General features: G+C 35.4%; 1 protein-coding gene across 3 annotated transcripts in view; it reads left to right on the top strand.

Moving 5' to 3' along the window:
- Positions 1-16842, top strand: part of TDRD3 (tudor domain containing 3) — a 156972-nt gene that overhangs the window by 15055 nt on the left and 125075 nt on the right. The window contains exon 1 of one of the 3 annotated variants that reach the window (XM_035003259.1): positions 11553-11585. The exons of the other annotated variants lie outside the window; for them this stretch is intronic. The gene's annotated coding sequence lies outside the window, so the exon portion shown is untranslated. Of the gene's footprint in view, positions 1-11552; positions 11586-16842 lie in introns of those variants that run through there. 3 annotated transcript variants of the gene reach the window in all.

The raw sequence follows: 16842 nt of genomic DNA, 5'->3' as shown, positions 1-16842 counted from the left end.
GGAGTTCTTAGATCTAGATTTCTGAAGAGGAGCAGGAATGTTATTTTTTTTAACTAATGAAATTTTAAGAACATGTTGATGAAAAAGCAGTGATTACTGCCAGATGGGAATATTTGCACTCACCTTTCTCATGACTGATAGGATCAACTACTGCTTGATTCCCTTCTTATTTCCGTGCTATTTCCAAGGCAGTGTGTGAATGAAGCTGTATTTAAAACATTCATTTAATACGTAGATATTTATTAAGACATTTTTCTCCAAGATCTGAGTTTCCTTTTTAAGAAAATATTTTATAAATGCCTTTTCTGGTATTTTTCCTTCTTTTGAAAGTTCCTGCTTTAATGTTGAGCACATGTATGATTCTATCACATACGTAGCACATACACAGAATTCTGTTACCAGTCTTTGTGTTATTTTCTACTTTTTCACCTGTGCCTACTGTTGCCATTGCTGTTTGCTGCAGCCTGAACTTGTGCTTCTTCCACACTACTGAAATGCTTTTGCTGAAGTTATCAATAACCTGTTGGTGAGGTACATTTCAGGCTTTTCCTTACTGACCTCTTTGCTGCATTGGAGGATATTAGTCGATGGTACATTCATCTCACCAGTCACCAGAGAGTCAGTTTGCCTCTTACCATTCTCATATTTAAATTAAGAGTCAGTCCTGTCAGTTTTACCTTCTGAATATTTTCCTACTTCAGGCCTTAATTCTTGGGAGGACATTAGAAGCCTCCTGATTGGTCTTCTTCCTCTCCCAAATTGGCAGGACTGGGTATTAAGGAGGGCACGTATTGATTGGAGCACTGGGTGTTATATGCAAACAATGAATCATGGAACACTACATCAAAAACTAATGATGTAATGTATGGTGATTAATATAACATAATAAAATAAAAAAAATGCAAAAAAAAAAAAGAATAAGTTACCTAAAATGATTGTTTAACCTTTAGATTTCTTGTCACCTACAGGATGAAGTCTGTCTTACAAATCTTACAAAGATTTGTGTGTGCTTTTGTTTGTCTCTGGCTTCATTTCTTGCTCCTTCCTTCTGTAGTTGCCGCTCCAACCACATCAGCCTGCTTATTGATCTCTCATGTATGCGGTATATTGGGTATGATTATTGTGTCATTTCTTATCTTGCTCTTTCTGTCTGTAATGCTTTCCTCCATTTAAGTTAGTTGATTCTTGCCTTTTATATTATCTTATTTTAAGATTTTATTTATTTTAGAGAGAGAGAGCTTGCAAGTGGGGGAGGAGTGGAGAAAGACGAGAGGGACAGAAGCAGACTCCCTGCTGAGTGGTGAGCCCCACACTAATGCCTACGCCGAGTGTCTCAATCCCAAGACCCAGACAGAGATCATAACCTGAGCTGAAATTAAGAGTCAGTCTCTTAACCGACTGAGCCACCCAGGTGCCCTGCCTTTTATTTTAAAACATAGCCATCATCTTTTATAGGAAGTCTTCTCTAACAGGAAGAAGGTATCCTTTCTTTGAGTTCCTGTAATATTTTATCTCTAACTTATTGTGCTGTAATTATTCATATGTCTCTGAAAGTCAGCTAAGCTTCACTGGAACTAAATTTATTTGAAGTCAGTGACAATGTTCTTTTTTTATCTTTTAATTCCTAGGACTAGGAGCTCAAATGTTTACTGAATAAAGAAAGTGATGGGACTTTTCTTTTTTAATTGCATTGTAATTAACATACCTTAAAATGTGTAGGTCTTAAGTGTTTAGTGCAGTAGGTTTTGATAGTTGTGTGCACTTAATGGAACCACCATTCCCAACAAAATACAAAACATTTCTGTCACCCAAGAAAGTTTTCTCATGCTTTGTCCCTTCCCCTGGCCTATTTCCTCCAAGTCATCTTTTTCTGACATTTGTCATCATGAATTAATTTTCTTGTACTTGGACATCATAAAAATGGAATTATTTTTGTCTGACTTCTTAGAAGCTTGACATGTTTTTGAGATTCATTCATGTTCTTGCCTGTATCAGTAGTTCATTCTTTTTTTATTGTTGAGTGGTATTACATGTTAACTGTGCCATAATTTGTTTAGTCATTTTCCTGTTGATAGCCATTTAGGGTTGTTTTTGTGTCTGGTTATTAGGAATAAGACTGTGAACATCTTAGACAAGTATTTTTGTGGGCCTATGTTTTCATTTCTCTTGAATAAATATCGAGGAGTGGAATTGGTGGATCACAGGGCAGATTTATGTTTATCTTTATCAGAAATAGCCACTTTATTTCCACATGTGACATCTTACACTCTAACAATGTGTGGGACATTTGGATTCTCTACTTTCTCACCAAAATTCAATGTTTTCAGTCCTTTTAATTTTAGCCATTCATGCTGATATGAAATGGTATCTCATTCTGGTTTTAATGTGTATTTTCTTGATGATTAAATTTATTAAGATATTGAGCCCTTTTTCATGTGCTTATTGGCCATTTGTATATATTATTATGAAGTATCTATTTGAGTCTTTTGCCCACTTAAAAAAATTGGATTCTTTGACTTTTAAATACTGATTTGTAGGACTTGTTTGTATGTTCTAGATATAAGTCTTTTGACAACTACATATGCTGTGAATGTATTTTTCCATCTTTTTTTGGTTTATTTTTTTAGTAGTATCTTTTGATATTAGAAATGTTTAATTTTGGTGAAAATCAGTTTTGTCAGTTTTTTCTTTTGTGATTAGTGCATTTTATGTTCTGTCTAAAAATTGTTGCCTACCTCAAGTTGTGGAAATATTCTTTTATGGTTTCTTCCAGAAGCTTTAGGGTTATATTTAGATATATGTCCTAATTAATTTTATGTATAGAGTGGGAAAGAGGCTGGTTTATTTAATTTTTTTTAATGCAAATATTCAGTTGTTTCAGTTATATTTGTTAAAAGATTTTTCTTTCCCTATTGAATTGACTTGGCATTTTGGTTGAAGATCTATTGACCATATTCTGTGTGTCTATATTTAGACACTATTCTGTTTCCTTGTTCTAGTTGATTTTTCCCATGCCCATATCATACTGTTTTGATTAATGAAACTTAATAGAAGAAATGTTATCAATTAGTGTAAGCCCTCATTTTTTCTTGGGTGTAGTTTGACTATCCTTGATCTTTTGCATTTCCATATGAATTTTAGAATCAGCTTATCTATTTATTGAACAAAGCACACTCAGACTTCTGATAGCTAGAAAATGGTGTCGTGAACAAGCTCCCCAAATCTTTTTAAACTGTATAAATAACTGCACACATATGAAAATTCTGTGTAAAAAACACACTCTCAACATTATGTAAAGACAGAGAATGCTGAAACTATCAAATAGCTGAGGATAAAAAGAAATATTAACGAAAACCAGCACCACTCCAACCCTGTCCTACTGTGGGGCTTTGGTGATTCAAGGCAGACCTTGTAAAACTATTGGAAAAGCAGAGTAGAGATGAAAATGAAATGGCTTGGGAGTGAATAGGAATGACTACCAGAAAGATGAAATCTACCCTAGATCTGAAAATACTAAGGTAACTTGGCATATCAGGAAACTATTTTAAAGTTGCATATCTTAAAGGGACAGGTTCCAATTAAGAGCCCCAGGTGGGAGATTTAAAGTGATAGATGTTGTACAGTGAACAGGCATACAACTTAAAAAGTATTAGATGCAATATAAAGGAAAAGGAATGTGATTTAAAGGGACAGACTCTGTTTAAAAGGTTAAGACTAATTTCAAAGAATAGGAATTAAAAGGATGATCCTTTAACTATATTGCTTCTGGGAGAGAAAAAAGGCAAAAAGGAGGGAAAAAGCTTCCTTTGGCCATTTGGTTGTAAGAGGAAAAGAAGAAAAAGGGAAAAGTTAGACTCTTACAAGACAATAGAACCACATAATTGGAGGATTCACATTCCCCCTACCCCCATTAATTTTGTATCCTGCAACTTTACTGAACTTATGTATCAGTTCTAGTAGTTTTTTGGTGGAGCCTTTAGGGTTTCTATATATTGTATCATGTCATATGCAAATACTGAAAGTTTTCTTCCTTCCCAATTTGGATGCCTTTTATTTCTTTTTGTTGTCTGATTGCTGTGGCCAGGGCTTCCAGTACTCTGTTGAATAGAAGTGGTGAGAGTGGAGTCCTTATCTTGTTCTGATCTAAGGAAAAGCTCTGTTTTTCCCCATTGAGTATGTTAGCTGTGGCTTTTTCATAAATGGTCTTTATTGTTTAGCGATGTTTCCTCTAACCCTACTTTTGAAAGTTTTTGTCATGAATGGATATTGAATTCCATCAAATGCTTTTCTGCATCTGTTGAGATGATCATATGATTTTTATCCTTCATTTTAGTAATGTGATGTGTCACATAGATTGATTTGCAAATATTGAACTACCTTTGCATCCCAGGAATAAATTCCACTTGATTGTGGTGAATAATCTTTTTAATGTATTGTTGTATACAGTTTGCTAATATTTTGTTGAGGATTTTTGCATTTATATTCGTCAGATATATTGGCCTGTAGTTCTCTCTCTTCTTTTAGTGTCTTTATCTGGTTTTGGTATCAGGGTAATGTTGGGCTTATAGAATAAATAAATTGTAAAATAGATAAAGCCTTCCTTCCTTTTCTGTTTTTTGGAATAGTTTGAGAATAGGTATTAATTCTTCTTTAAATGTTTGGGAGAATTCACCTGTGAAGCCATCTGGTCTTTTTTTGGGAGTTTTTTGATTACTGATTCAATTTCATTGCTAGTAATTGGTCTGTTCAAATTTTCTATTTCTTCCTGATTCAGTTTTGGAAGGTTATATATTTCTAAGAATTTATCCATTTCTTCTAGGTTGTCCAGTTTGCTGGCACATAATTTTTCATATTATTTTCTTATAATATTTTATGTTTTTTTGTTGTTGGTTGTTTCTCCTTTTTCATTTCTGATTTTATGTATTTGAATCCTCTCTCTTTTTCTCTCTCCCTCTCTCTATGAGTCTGCTAAAGATTTATCAATTTTGTTTATCTTTTCACAGAACCAGCTTCTGATTTCATTTTTCTGTTTTATTGTTTATTAAGTCTCTATTTCATTTATTTCTACTCTAATCTTTATTTTTCTTTCCTTTTACTGGCTTTGGGCTTTGTTCTTCTTTTTCTAGTCCTTTAGGTGTAAGGTTAGGTTGTTTATTTGAGATTTTTCTTGGCTTCTTGAAGTAGGCCTGTATTGCTGTAAACTTCCCAATTAGAACAGCTTTTGCTGCATCCCAAAGTTGAGGACTATTGTGTTTTCATTTTCATTTGTCTCCATGTGTTTTTTGATTTCCTCTTTGATTCCTTGGTTGACCCATTCATTGTTTAGTAGCATGTATTTAGCCTTCATGTATTTGTGTTCTTTCTAGATTTTTTTCTTGTGGTTGATTTCTAGTTTCATACCAGTGTGTTCTGAAAAGATGAACAATATTATTTCAGTCTTTTTGAGTTTATTGAGACTTGCTTTTTGGCCTAACATGTGATCTTTTCTGGAAAATATTCTATGTGCACTTGAAGGTGTCTTTTAAATTTTAAGCCATATAAAAATAGTATTTAATATGTCATAACTTAAGGAATTTTGTACTTCTCATGCTTTCTGAGGAATCTGGAAGATGAGTTTCACCCAAGTTTGGGAAACTTCACTAAAAGGTTTGATGGTGAACATTTAAAAACATATGTAAATATATGTATAAGACTGAAAGAAAGATGGAGATGGAAAACTAATGTGAAAATGTTATATATTGTGACAACATTAGAAACGATGAAACTAGAAAGCAGGAGAGGGGAGAAGGAAAGAGGAAAATAGGCAATAGGTATTACAGAATACCAAAAGCACCTGATAAGCCAGATGTTAAAAAGTTAAATGAGGAAACTGGGGGTGCCTGGGTGGCTCAGTTGGTTAAGTGTTTGCCTTCGGCTCAGGTCCTGATCCCAGGGTCCTGGGATTGAGTCCCGCATTGGGCTCCCTGCTCAGGGAAGAGCCTGCTTCTCCCTCTCCCTGCTAGTGTGCTCTCTCTCTGTGTCAAATAAATAAATAAAAATCTTAAAAAAAAAAATAAATGAGGAAACTGGACTCAAGGGAATTAAAAAAGGTAAAAATACAAAGGCACTACTAAAACAAAAATACAGAACTTTGTGAAAAAAATTTTAACAAAATGAGCAAAGAATACACATCTTATGGACAAAGAAACATGCTAAGAATAACAAAATTCTCTAACAAAGAGAGGTACTTTAAAATAAAATTATTCAGAATGGCTAAAAGTGAAAGGATGGTCAAAAGTATCAGTTGGACAAAAGGACCAGACAAATGGAAACAATATGAGAACAGGGATAGTGATCTTGATACCAGATATGGTAGAATTCGAGTCCAAAAGCTTTAAATGTGACAAAGAGGTTAATGCTAAAACTTATCCTTGACAATTAAGATACTACATTTATGAATATTTATGCATCAAATAACATAGCAACTACCTTTCTGAAACAAAACCCACAGGAGAGGTAGGGGCACATAGATAGAAGCATACAAATAATGGACTTCACTACACTGCTTTCATTATTAAGTAGATCAAGAGGACAAATAAGGAGATAGATCTAAACAATATAATCAATGAGGTTGATCTTATGGATGCATATTAAATGCTACACTTTGATAATAGAGAATACACATTTCTATTGAGGGCCTGTGGCACATTGACAAAATTGATTATGTATTAGGTTATAAAGAAAGCTTTAGTAACATCCATGATGTAGAAGTATTACAAGCAACATTCTGATTACATTGCAATAAAATTAGAATTTACTAACATAAGTAAAATGTTCTCTTCCATCTGGAAATTTAAAAAATGATCAAATAGTTCCTTGGTAAAAGGGAAATAGAATTAAAATCATGGAGTTGAACATAACAACAGTGAAGATACTGCATATCATAATCTGTGTGATACATTTAAAGCAATGATCAGAAAAATTCCTTGCACTAACCATTGTCATCAATAAAAGTGAAAAAATAAAAATAAGTGAATTAAATTTCTAGTTTAAAAAATAAAAAACTAGAGGAAGAACAATAATGCAAGGCAACAGAAAGCCCAAGGAAGAAAAATAATGAAGATAAAAGCAAAAATTGATGAGGGAGAATAGAAAAACAGTAACTCTAATAAATAAACCAGGTTCCTGGTATGTTTTTCTCCCTGGCCATGCAGTAACTTTTTAAAAACTGGCAGCTTTATTGATATCATAAAATTTACCTTTTTAAAGTGTACAGTTCAGCAACTTTTAGCATATTCACAAAGTTGTACAGTCATCACCACAATCTAATTCTACAACATTTTTATTACCCAAAAAGAAGGCTTTTTGTACCCATTAGCCGTTCCCCCACTCCTTTTTCTTCAAGCCCCGGGGAACCTCTAATCTGCTTTCTGTCTTGGTGGATTTGCCTATGGATATTTCATATGAACGGAATCACACAATACGTGACATTAGATATTTGGTTTCTTTCATTTAGCATAATGTTCTTATAGTTTGCTCATGTTGTAGCATGTATCAGTACTTCATTTTATGGCTGAATAGTGTTCCATTTATGGGACTAACTACATTTTGTTTATATCCATTCATGACTTGATGAACAATACTGGTGTTTTGAAAAGTTAACAAAACAGGCAAATCATTACCTAACTTATTCAAGGGAAAAAAGAAAGGACAAATATGTAAAATAAGAAATAATAAGGGGAAGTAACAATTGAAACCAAATAAATAAAAAATATGATGAGGCCACTTTGCAAATACTTTTGAAAACCTTTAGGAAATAAGTAATTTTCTAGGGAAATACAAATTACTAAAGTTAGCCCTATTAGAGCAGACCATAAAAACAACAGAGAAAATTATCAAGGAATGACTCCCAAAAGCATTCAGGCTCAGGTGCTTTTGCAGGGGAATTCTATCAGACCTTCACATAACATATAATCCTAAATATTTTGTAAATGATTCCAGGAAAAAAGACGGAAAACTTCCTAATTCCTTTTATGAAGGAAGTGTAACACTGAAACTTAAACCATATAAACAGCACAAAGAAGAAAAACTATAGACAAATGCAACTCATTAATATTGACATAAAAGTTCTAAACAATAGCAAACAAAATTCAGTACCATATTAAGAAAGAAATACACATGTTTGGTTAACTATTAAGAAACCTATTAGTATCATAGACCATATTAAGAAATCTAAGGAAAAAAATCATATTATCTCCATTGATGCTGATTTTGAAAGCCTTTGAGAAAATTCAGCATCCACTCATGATAAAAACACTCTAGAAGGGGCGCCTGGGTGGCTCAGTCGTTAAGCGTCTGCCTTCAGCTCAGCTCATGATTCCAGGGTCCTGGGATCGAGCCCCACATTGGGTTCCCTGCTGAGCAGGAAGCCTGCTTCTCCCTCTCCCACACCCCCTGCTTGTGTTCCCCCATCTCTCCCTGTGTCTCTCTGTCAAATAAATAAAATAAAATAAAACACTCAAGAAAATAGGAATGAAGGGATACTTCTTTAACTTGATAAAATATATAACGTAGTCTTAAAGCCCCTATCTTACTTAATGGGGAACACACAAAATAATTAACAAGGCAAGGATGCCCACTACTCTTAACTATTCAACATTGTACCAGAGATATTAGCCAGTGTATTATACAAGATAAATCAGGGTAAAGAAGTTATAAAACTATCTCAATCTGCAGATGATATACCTGGAAACCCCAGAGAATCAATGATAAAAACTAAATCCAATAATAAAATAATTTAGAGAAGTAGCAGGATATAAAATTAACATATGAAAATCAATTCCTTCATACACACCAATTATAAATAGGAAAAAAATGATAGCACATGTTTACCATAGAAACAAAGAAGATTAAATATGTAGGAATAAATTTAACAAATGTGCAAAAGCTATATGAAGAAAAATTTAAAACACTCAATAAAGACGAAGTAAGGAAAGTAAAGAAGTAAAATTGGAAAGACGTCCTTGTTCTTAGATGGAACAACTCAACATAATAAGGATGTCAGTTCTCCCTAAGTTAGTTTATAAATTCAGTAAAATCACAGTAAAAATATCAACAAGTTACTTTATAGAATTAGGCAAGTGGATACTAAAATTTGCATTAAAAATGTGAGAGTATCCAGGAAAACCCTTAAAAAAGAAAAAACTATATAGGAGTAGAGGGAATAGTCCTAGCAAACATGAAGTTATAAAGCCTCTATAATTATGACACTGTGGTACTGTTGCATGAATAGAAAAGCAGACTAGTAAATTGAACAGAAAGTCCTGAATTAGACTCACATGCAAATGGAAATTAAGTATGTGGCAAAGGTTCCAATAAGGAGAGAAACCCACACAGTAATTTGAACAGAGAAAATTTAGTATAAAAATTATGAAGTGTAACAGGATACTGGAGTAATGAAGGCTTATCTAGTAAGAAGTAAAGAGAATTCCAGAGTATCTAGGAATAGCAGATATAAAGAGCAGCTAGTAACCCCACTTGGGAGGAAGAACGTCCCTGTCCTTAAGGTTGAGATTCAGACCACATTGAAGAGGACAGTGAATGGGAGTGGAGTTGCTGTGGTCCTGCGCTGGCAGAAATCACTTCTTTGGAACTTGTGGAAATTGACCTTTAAGATGTAAGGGAAAGCTAGCTGTTCACAGGGGATAAATATTCCTGGAGTCTCTCCCCTGTGGGACCACCTGAGGGATGGTGCTGGTGGTACTGCTGGCCACTCTGCACTGTAGGAGCCTGTCCTACGGGCACACTTGAATCATGAAGCAGAACCCTTTTACCTCGCAGGCCCCGGTGCCCTCTACTGACAAAGCTTAACATGGTGCCCACTGGCAAAGAAAACCTAATGTAAAGGGCTCAGATTCATTTTCACAGTTCAGGCAGCACAAGTGAATTTGGGGCTGAAAAACAGATGACTGGCATAGGCAGCATGTCAGAGCAGTACAATGAAGACTCACCTTTGAAAGCACGTTACTTGGACAACTTGGTAGCCATTTGGAGAATGATAAAATTATATCCATGTCTTTATACCATACACAGAATAAACTCCAAATTGATTGCAGTCTACTTGAAACCATATATGTAGTAAAAGAAAAATGTGGGAAGAGCAATTCACACACAAAAAGACAAAAATTGTTCTCAAACATGAAAAATTGTTCGCACTTAGACATGCAAATTAAAGTGACACTGGGATATACTAGAACACCCATAGGGTGGCAAAAGTTTTAAAATATATGTCACATTCTGTTGGCAAGGTTGTGATGAAACAGACACTCTCCTAAGTTGCTGTTGTGAATGCAAATTGATATAACTATTGCAGTGGGCAGTCTGGCCCTGCTCCCTCCCTCTTCCTCGTTGAAGGCCTGGAGTGCCTTCCAGTGCTTTCTCCTAGTTCTCCAGGGAGCCTCAAGCCTCTGGTCATTGAACAATGTGAGCATCTCAGGGGACTTCTCTCAATTCTTTTGCCCCACTTCCTGCTTTTAGTAGTTGAAAGTCTGGGGTTAATTCATTATTTAATATAATTATTAATGTGGCTTATTTTAGTCTCCCATTTTATTATTTGTTTTCTCTTTATCCCAGTTGTTCATTGTGCTTTTTCTACCTTCTTTTTGGTGCAGCATGTATTTTTTAGTATATTGCTTTGTCTCCTGAATTGACTTTCATTATATCTCTTAGTATCATTTCAAAAATGTTTGCTCTTCTAGAGAGATTACAGTATGAATCTTTACATTATCACAGTCTATCTTCAAGTAATAATACCTAATGAACAATGTAAGAATTTTACAGTAGTGTAATTTTATTTATCCCTGCCTGCCCATTGTCCTTCTGATTTTTCATAGTATTATTATTATTTCACTTTAAACAATCTATAGTCTTAAAGAAATTTGCATGTATATGCAAAGGTAGTTTTCCTTTTTTTTTTTTTTTTGAGATTTTATTTATTTGAGATAGAGCGACAGTGAAAGAGAGAGAGAGAGCACAAGCACGGGGAGCAGCAGGCAAAGGGAGAAGCAGGCTCCCCACTGAGCAGGGAACCCGATGATGCAGGGCTCGATCCCAGGACTCTGGGATCATGACCTGAGCTGAAGGCAGATGCTTAACCAACTGAGCCACCCAGGCGCCCCGCAAAGGTAGTTTAAAAGATACTCTGTATTCACCTATGTATTAACCATTTCAGATGCTTTTAATTCTTTCCTTTGGTTTCATCTTGTATTATTTTGCTTATGACTAATAACTTCTGTTAGCATTTCTTGTATTGTGTGTCTGCTAGTGGTGAATTCTCTCAGCTTTTATCTAGGAATCTCTATTTCCTTTTCCTTTTGAAAGATATTTTTTCTGGGTATAGATTTATAGTTTGACTCCTTCCTTTTTTTTAAAGATGTGGCTTTACTTTCTTTTTAAAAAAATTTTTTTTTCGCTGGCAGAGGGGGAGAGAGAGAGAGAGAATCTGCTGGAGCCTGATGCAGGACTCAATCTCACAACCCTGAAATCATGACCTGAGCCGAAATCAAGAGTCAGACACTTAACCGACTAAGCCACCCAGGTGCCCTAAGGTGTGGCTTTATTTTCTTCTGGAATGAATTGTTTCTGAAGAAAAGTTAGTGGAAATTCTTATGTTTTTCCTCAGTGTGTAATGTGTCTTTATTCTCTCACTGCTATTAAAAATGTTTTTTACTATTTTTTTACTGTCAGTTTGAATGTGATGTACCTTGCTGTGGTTTTCTTGTACTTAGTTACTGTGGGGTTTGTTGAACTATCGCATCTTTGGTTTGGTCAATTTTAGAAATTATGTAGACCTTATCTTTTTATATGTTTTCATGCCCTTCTAGATCTGGAGTAGTAGGAGTGAGGAGGGATGATTTAATCAGCTTGGTGGTGGTTGTGACCTTTTTTTTTTTTTTCAGTTTTAGTTTGCAGCAGTTCACCAGTGGTTCAGATGCTGTGAGGATAGGGTCACAACTTTCTCTTTAATAGGACCTGGAATCCAAACACTGGCAAATTCCAGGGATCTACTCTTGCTTCATAGCTAAGCTGCCAGCTTTAAAACTGTGCGAGTTCTATTTCTCTCTGTTTTGCTATCTACTTTGTCAGACTCATGATTCATATCCTGCTTTTAATGCCTCTTTCAGCCCTGTTGCATCTTTCCTCTGTTAAAGCCTGGAGTGCCTTGGAATGGTTACTTTCATCCCCTGCCTTACTCCTAGAGTTGAAAACTTAAGAGTACCTGGAGATTCAAAAGTGGGGAACGTGGGGGGAGATGAGAAGTTCTTTCTTCTCTCCTGCTCTGCCTATAGTCATTTGGTTGAAAGCCTACATGTGTTCAGAGGGTACCTCTCAGATTCCCTGCCCTGGAATCACTATTCTGTAGCAAAAGTCCAGAGTAAATCTGATGGACTTCTGTCTCTCCCGCTCTCTCTCTCTCTCTCTGCTCCGCCCCCCCCCCCTCCAGCTTTTGGCCCACAATACCTGAGCACTTGGTGAAGACCAGTGTGAGATGGCATGTAGTTGCAAACTTGCTTGTGGCTGGAAATCCTTGGGATTCTAATCTGTGAGGCCAGACTATATGTGGCTGTAAAGTCTGTTAAAAGTCTGGCTGATTTCTTCTTACTCAAAATATGTTAAATTCTTCTTACTTCACCTGGGATGGAATCACTGTGGATCTCTTCTCTCCTGTGAAGGACTAGTCATTTTCTAGAGTTTAATTCATAGAAGTTTCTTTGTGGCCTCAGTTCTCTAATGGGTTTAAAAACCAATAAATTTGTAGTTTTTCCAGTTTGTTTTGAACGGTTGAGGGTAATGGTTTCTAGCTGCTTTGTGGAACTGTTTCTCTTCTTGATATTTCTAATTTTATAGAACTTTCTCTCTTCATAGTGAGAAAAACATGGAATTAATAACCAATGAGTCGTTCTTCTCTTGATTTTTAAATTGTCCTTATAATTTCCTTCAATATTGCAAGTTTTTTTTTTTTTTTTTAATTTTTCAAAAGATTTATTTAGGGGCACCTGGGTGGCTCAGTTGGTTAAGCGTCTGCCTTCAGCTCAGGTCCTGATCCCAGTGTCCTGGGATCAAGCCCTGCAGGCTCCCTGCTCAGCGGGGAGCCTGCTTCTCCCTTTCCCTCTATCTGCTGCTCCCCCTACTTGTGCTCTCTCTCTTTCTGTCAAATAAATAAATAAAATCTTTAATTAAAATAAATTAAAAAAGATTTATTTAGAGAGAGCATGCACGTGGGAGGGAGGGGCAGAGGGAGAGGGAGAGAAAGTCTGAAGCCAACTCTTGTGCTGAGTGAGGAGCCAGATGCGGGGCTAGATCTCATGACCCTGAAATCATGACCTGAGCCGAAACCAAGATTCTCGTACGTAACCATGTGCCCCAATATTACAAGTTTTGTATACTTGAGGTGGTATGGTGACTGTATCTACTCTTAATTTGAAATAACAAAAGGTAACTCATTGTCCTAGAATATCACTAAGCAAAGAAAGGTTCTTTTGAATGTATGTTGATAATTGTGACATGGAGATGCTAAGTTGGAGACTACGTGGTCCAACACCTTTATTTTACCCATGGGAAAATATGGCTGTGTTCTAGCTGGCCATAATGAGGTTGAGGGTAATTCCTGGTTATTTGAAGCTATTGCACTTCCATTTGTCTTTAGTGCAATGTTTTTATTCTTTAGATTTCCACTTTGTAATTTTTAGTCTGCTCTGGCTATCTTATTTTTTCAGATGTTAATTTGAATTTTAAAATGTTTAGAAAGACAGATTATTTCTCTGGGGTGCTAATTATTTGTATTTGTCTTTCCTGTAACATAAATGGGATTATATATATAAATGAATTTAATACGTGTTACATTGACATTAACTAAAACTGTTGATAATACTGTGTATGTAGTGGCTTATTTAATTAAAACATAGATTAGTAGTCATGAATAATGTTTTTCTTTGAGTTATTTTATGCAGCATAAAGGTTGGACTTTGATATTAATTTTTGAGATAAGGGATTCCAACACAAATAATTTTAGTTTATTTTAATTATAAAAATGAAAAGCTAACCATTTCAGATATGTAACAAATAGTCAGCAATGAATGGCTACTTGTTTAATCAGAGAAAGATAAAAATGTAAAGTGCAGTCTTCCAGGAATAGGTGCCAGCACAAGTTTTGTTTGTTTGATATTTTTATAAATGACTGGAGAGTGGAAGAGAGAGAAACATTTTTAGGTTGCCAGAGGGTACTAAGCTTTTCTAACTGGTAAAATGCTAAATGCATGGGATTAAAGTAGAAGAGGATCTCTCAATGAGTACATATTTGCCATTAAAAACTACATTTTATTAAATATAAAATAAACTATTTTATTTTAACAAAGTACAGGCCCAGTAAGCCTTTTTTCTGCCTTTTTCTTTTCCTTAGGAAATGTTGACCCAGTTATAAGCGGCCTTAGATAACTAGAGTCTCTTGAAAAACATTGAAGAACTCTGTAATTTTTTTTCTTGTGTCTGCCATAAATGCCAAAATTTCCTTCCGGTTTCCTTCTGCTTTCACTTACCTCTCTGTTTTATTTCCTTCTGTTTCAAATCCTTTATGGTATGAAGTAGGGTATAGTTACTGAATCATAAATCAAGACTTAGATTGTTCCTAAGGCAGGTTAATAGAATAGTGGTTAGTACTTCCTCTGGCCACTTTTTGCTAAGTTTGCCATTTTTCTTAAATATCATTCCACTGTCTACTAGCTGTGTAACTTCAGGTAGGTTAGTTAATCTGAATTTTCTTATTTATGAAATGGAGATAAAATAATATGGGGAGTTATTATGACAAATGACATATTATATATCAAATAATTAGCATGATATCTGGCATTTAAAGGCACAGTATTTGCCATCATAATTGTTATCAACATTATCATCATCATCATCTTTATCTTCACCTCAGCTTTCCTTCTGCCTGTTCTGGCAATTACCATCATATTCTATACACACTTTCTTATTACTTTGCACTTAAACTTGTGTGATAGAATTTATTTGCACTTTTTAGGGGCGCCTGGGTGGCTCAGTCGTTAAGCGTCTGCCTTTGGCTCAGGTCATGATCTCAGGGTCCTGGGATTGAGTCCCACATCGGGCTCCTTGCTCAGCGGGGAGCCTGCTTCTCCCTCTCCTTGCCGCTCATGCTCTCACATGCTCTCTCTTGCTATCTCTGTCATTATCTCTGTCTCTCTTAAATAAATAAATAAAATCTTTAAAACAAATTTTTTGTACACTTCAGACTAATCTACCTAAGGCAGAACTTTTTTTTTTTTTGACAGAGAGAGAGAGAGCACAAGCAGGGGAAGCGGCAGGCAGAGGGAGAGGGAGAGCAAGAGCGAGAAGCTGGCTCCCTACTCAGCAAGGAGCCTGACTTGGGGGCTTGATCCCAGGACCCTAGGATCATGACCTGAGCCGAAGTCAGACGCTTTAACCGGTTGAGCCACCCAGGCGCCCCAAGGCAGAACTTATAATCAGGATACTGCCCAGTTCAAGAATATCTCTCCATTGCTCATATGGTCAAGCCTGGCTTTTATTTAACTTATTATTACTCAACTAATTCAAAATTTATAGTAGGTTTTTATTAAATAAATTAAATAAATATTGAATAAATTGAATCAGTGGCTATATTATAGCAATTATAAAATTAGATTACAGTGAAATTTCAATAAATGAATGGCTGATGATACAGTTCTGTTTTTATTTATGTAAAGAATTATTTCTTATAAAAGATACTAATTGATTTTTTAAAAATTGCTTAAAATTTCTATCAAAGTACTGTATGGTTATAGCTAAAAAAAAAAACAAAGAAGATACTGAAGAACTTAAAATGAAAACCAGTAGTTCCTGGGATGCCTAGGTGGCTCATTTGGTTTAAGTGTCTGACTTTGGCTCAGGTCATGATCTCAGGGTCCTGGGATCGAGCCCCATGTCAGGCTCCTCACTTAGCAGGGAGTCAGCTTGTCCCTTTTCCTCTGCCCCTCCCCCCACTTGTGCCCTCTCTCTCTCTCTCTCATATGAATAAATAAAATCTTAGAAAAAAACAAGACAAAACAGTAGTCCCTGCTCATCCATCTCTCTCCCCCTCCCCATCCTACTTTAACTCTTAAATGTTTCTAATGGTTATTTTCCTCTTTCAAAATAATATGCCTTTATCAAGCTATCTTGACTTTTTAAGTTTTAATTTTATTATCTGTTGATTTATGGGATAGATGAGTATTTAGCATGTCCAACTACTTATCTGCCCTCCCTAATAAATATATTATTATTTTTAGAAGCCCATTACTTGCCCCACTTCTTACTTTATTTTCTCAATGTCAAGATAGATGATACGTACATTTTGTCATGTAACTATAATGAAGTTCTCCATATCTCTTATACTGGCTGACAGTGTAGCCACATTTAAATTTACAGTGTTTCTATTATGATGACTGTAAATTTTCTGTATAGAAAATCATGTAAATAGCTCTGATTTTATTTTCTTTCTTATACAGCTTCTAGTATTTTCTGGAATTTCTAATTGCCTTTTTTTTTTTTTTAACACTGCTTGCTTTTATTTATTTTTCAGTTCTTTTAAGGTAGTGGTTCTCAATTAATGGCATTTTCCCAACACCCTTCCCCATTCCCAGGATATTTGGTAATGTCTGGAGACATTTTTGTCACAACTTGGGGAGAGCCACTGGCATCTAGTGTGTAGAGCCTAGGAACGCTGTTGAACATCCTACACTGCACAAAGCAGTCCCCTAAAGTAACGAATCACCCAACCTAAAATGTTAATATGTAAGATTGAGAAAAAAA

Source organism: Mirounga leonina, unplaced genomic scaffold (genome assembly GCF_011800145.1).
Source record: "Mirounga leonina isolate KUSES-001 unplaced genomic scaffold, KU_Mleo_1.0 Mir_127, whole genome shotgun sequence".
NCBI classification, from domain to species: domain Eukaryota; kingdom Metazoa; phylum Chordata; class Mammalia; order Carnivora; family Phocidae; genus Mirounga; species Mirounga leonina.
Note: the sequence above shows the minus strand (reverse complement) of the source record. Positions and strands in the feature narration are given on the sequence as shown.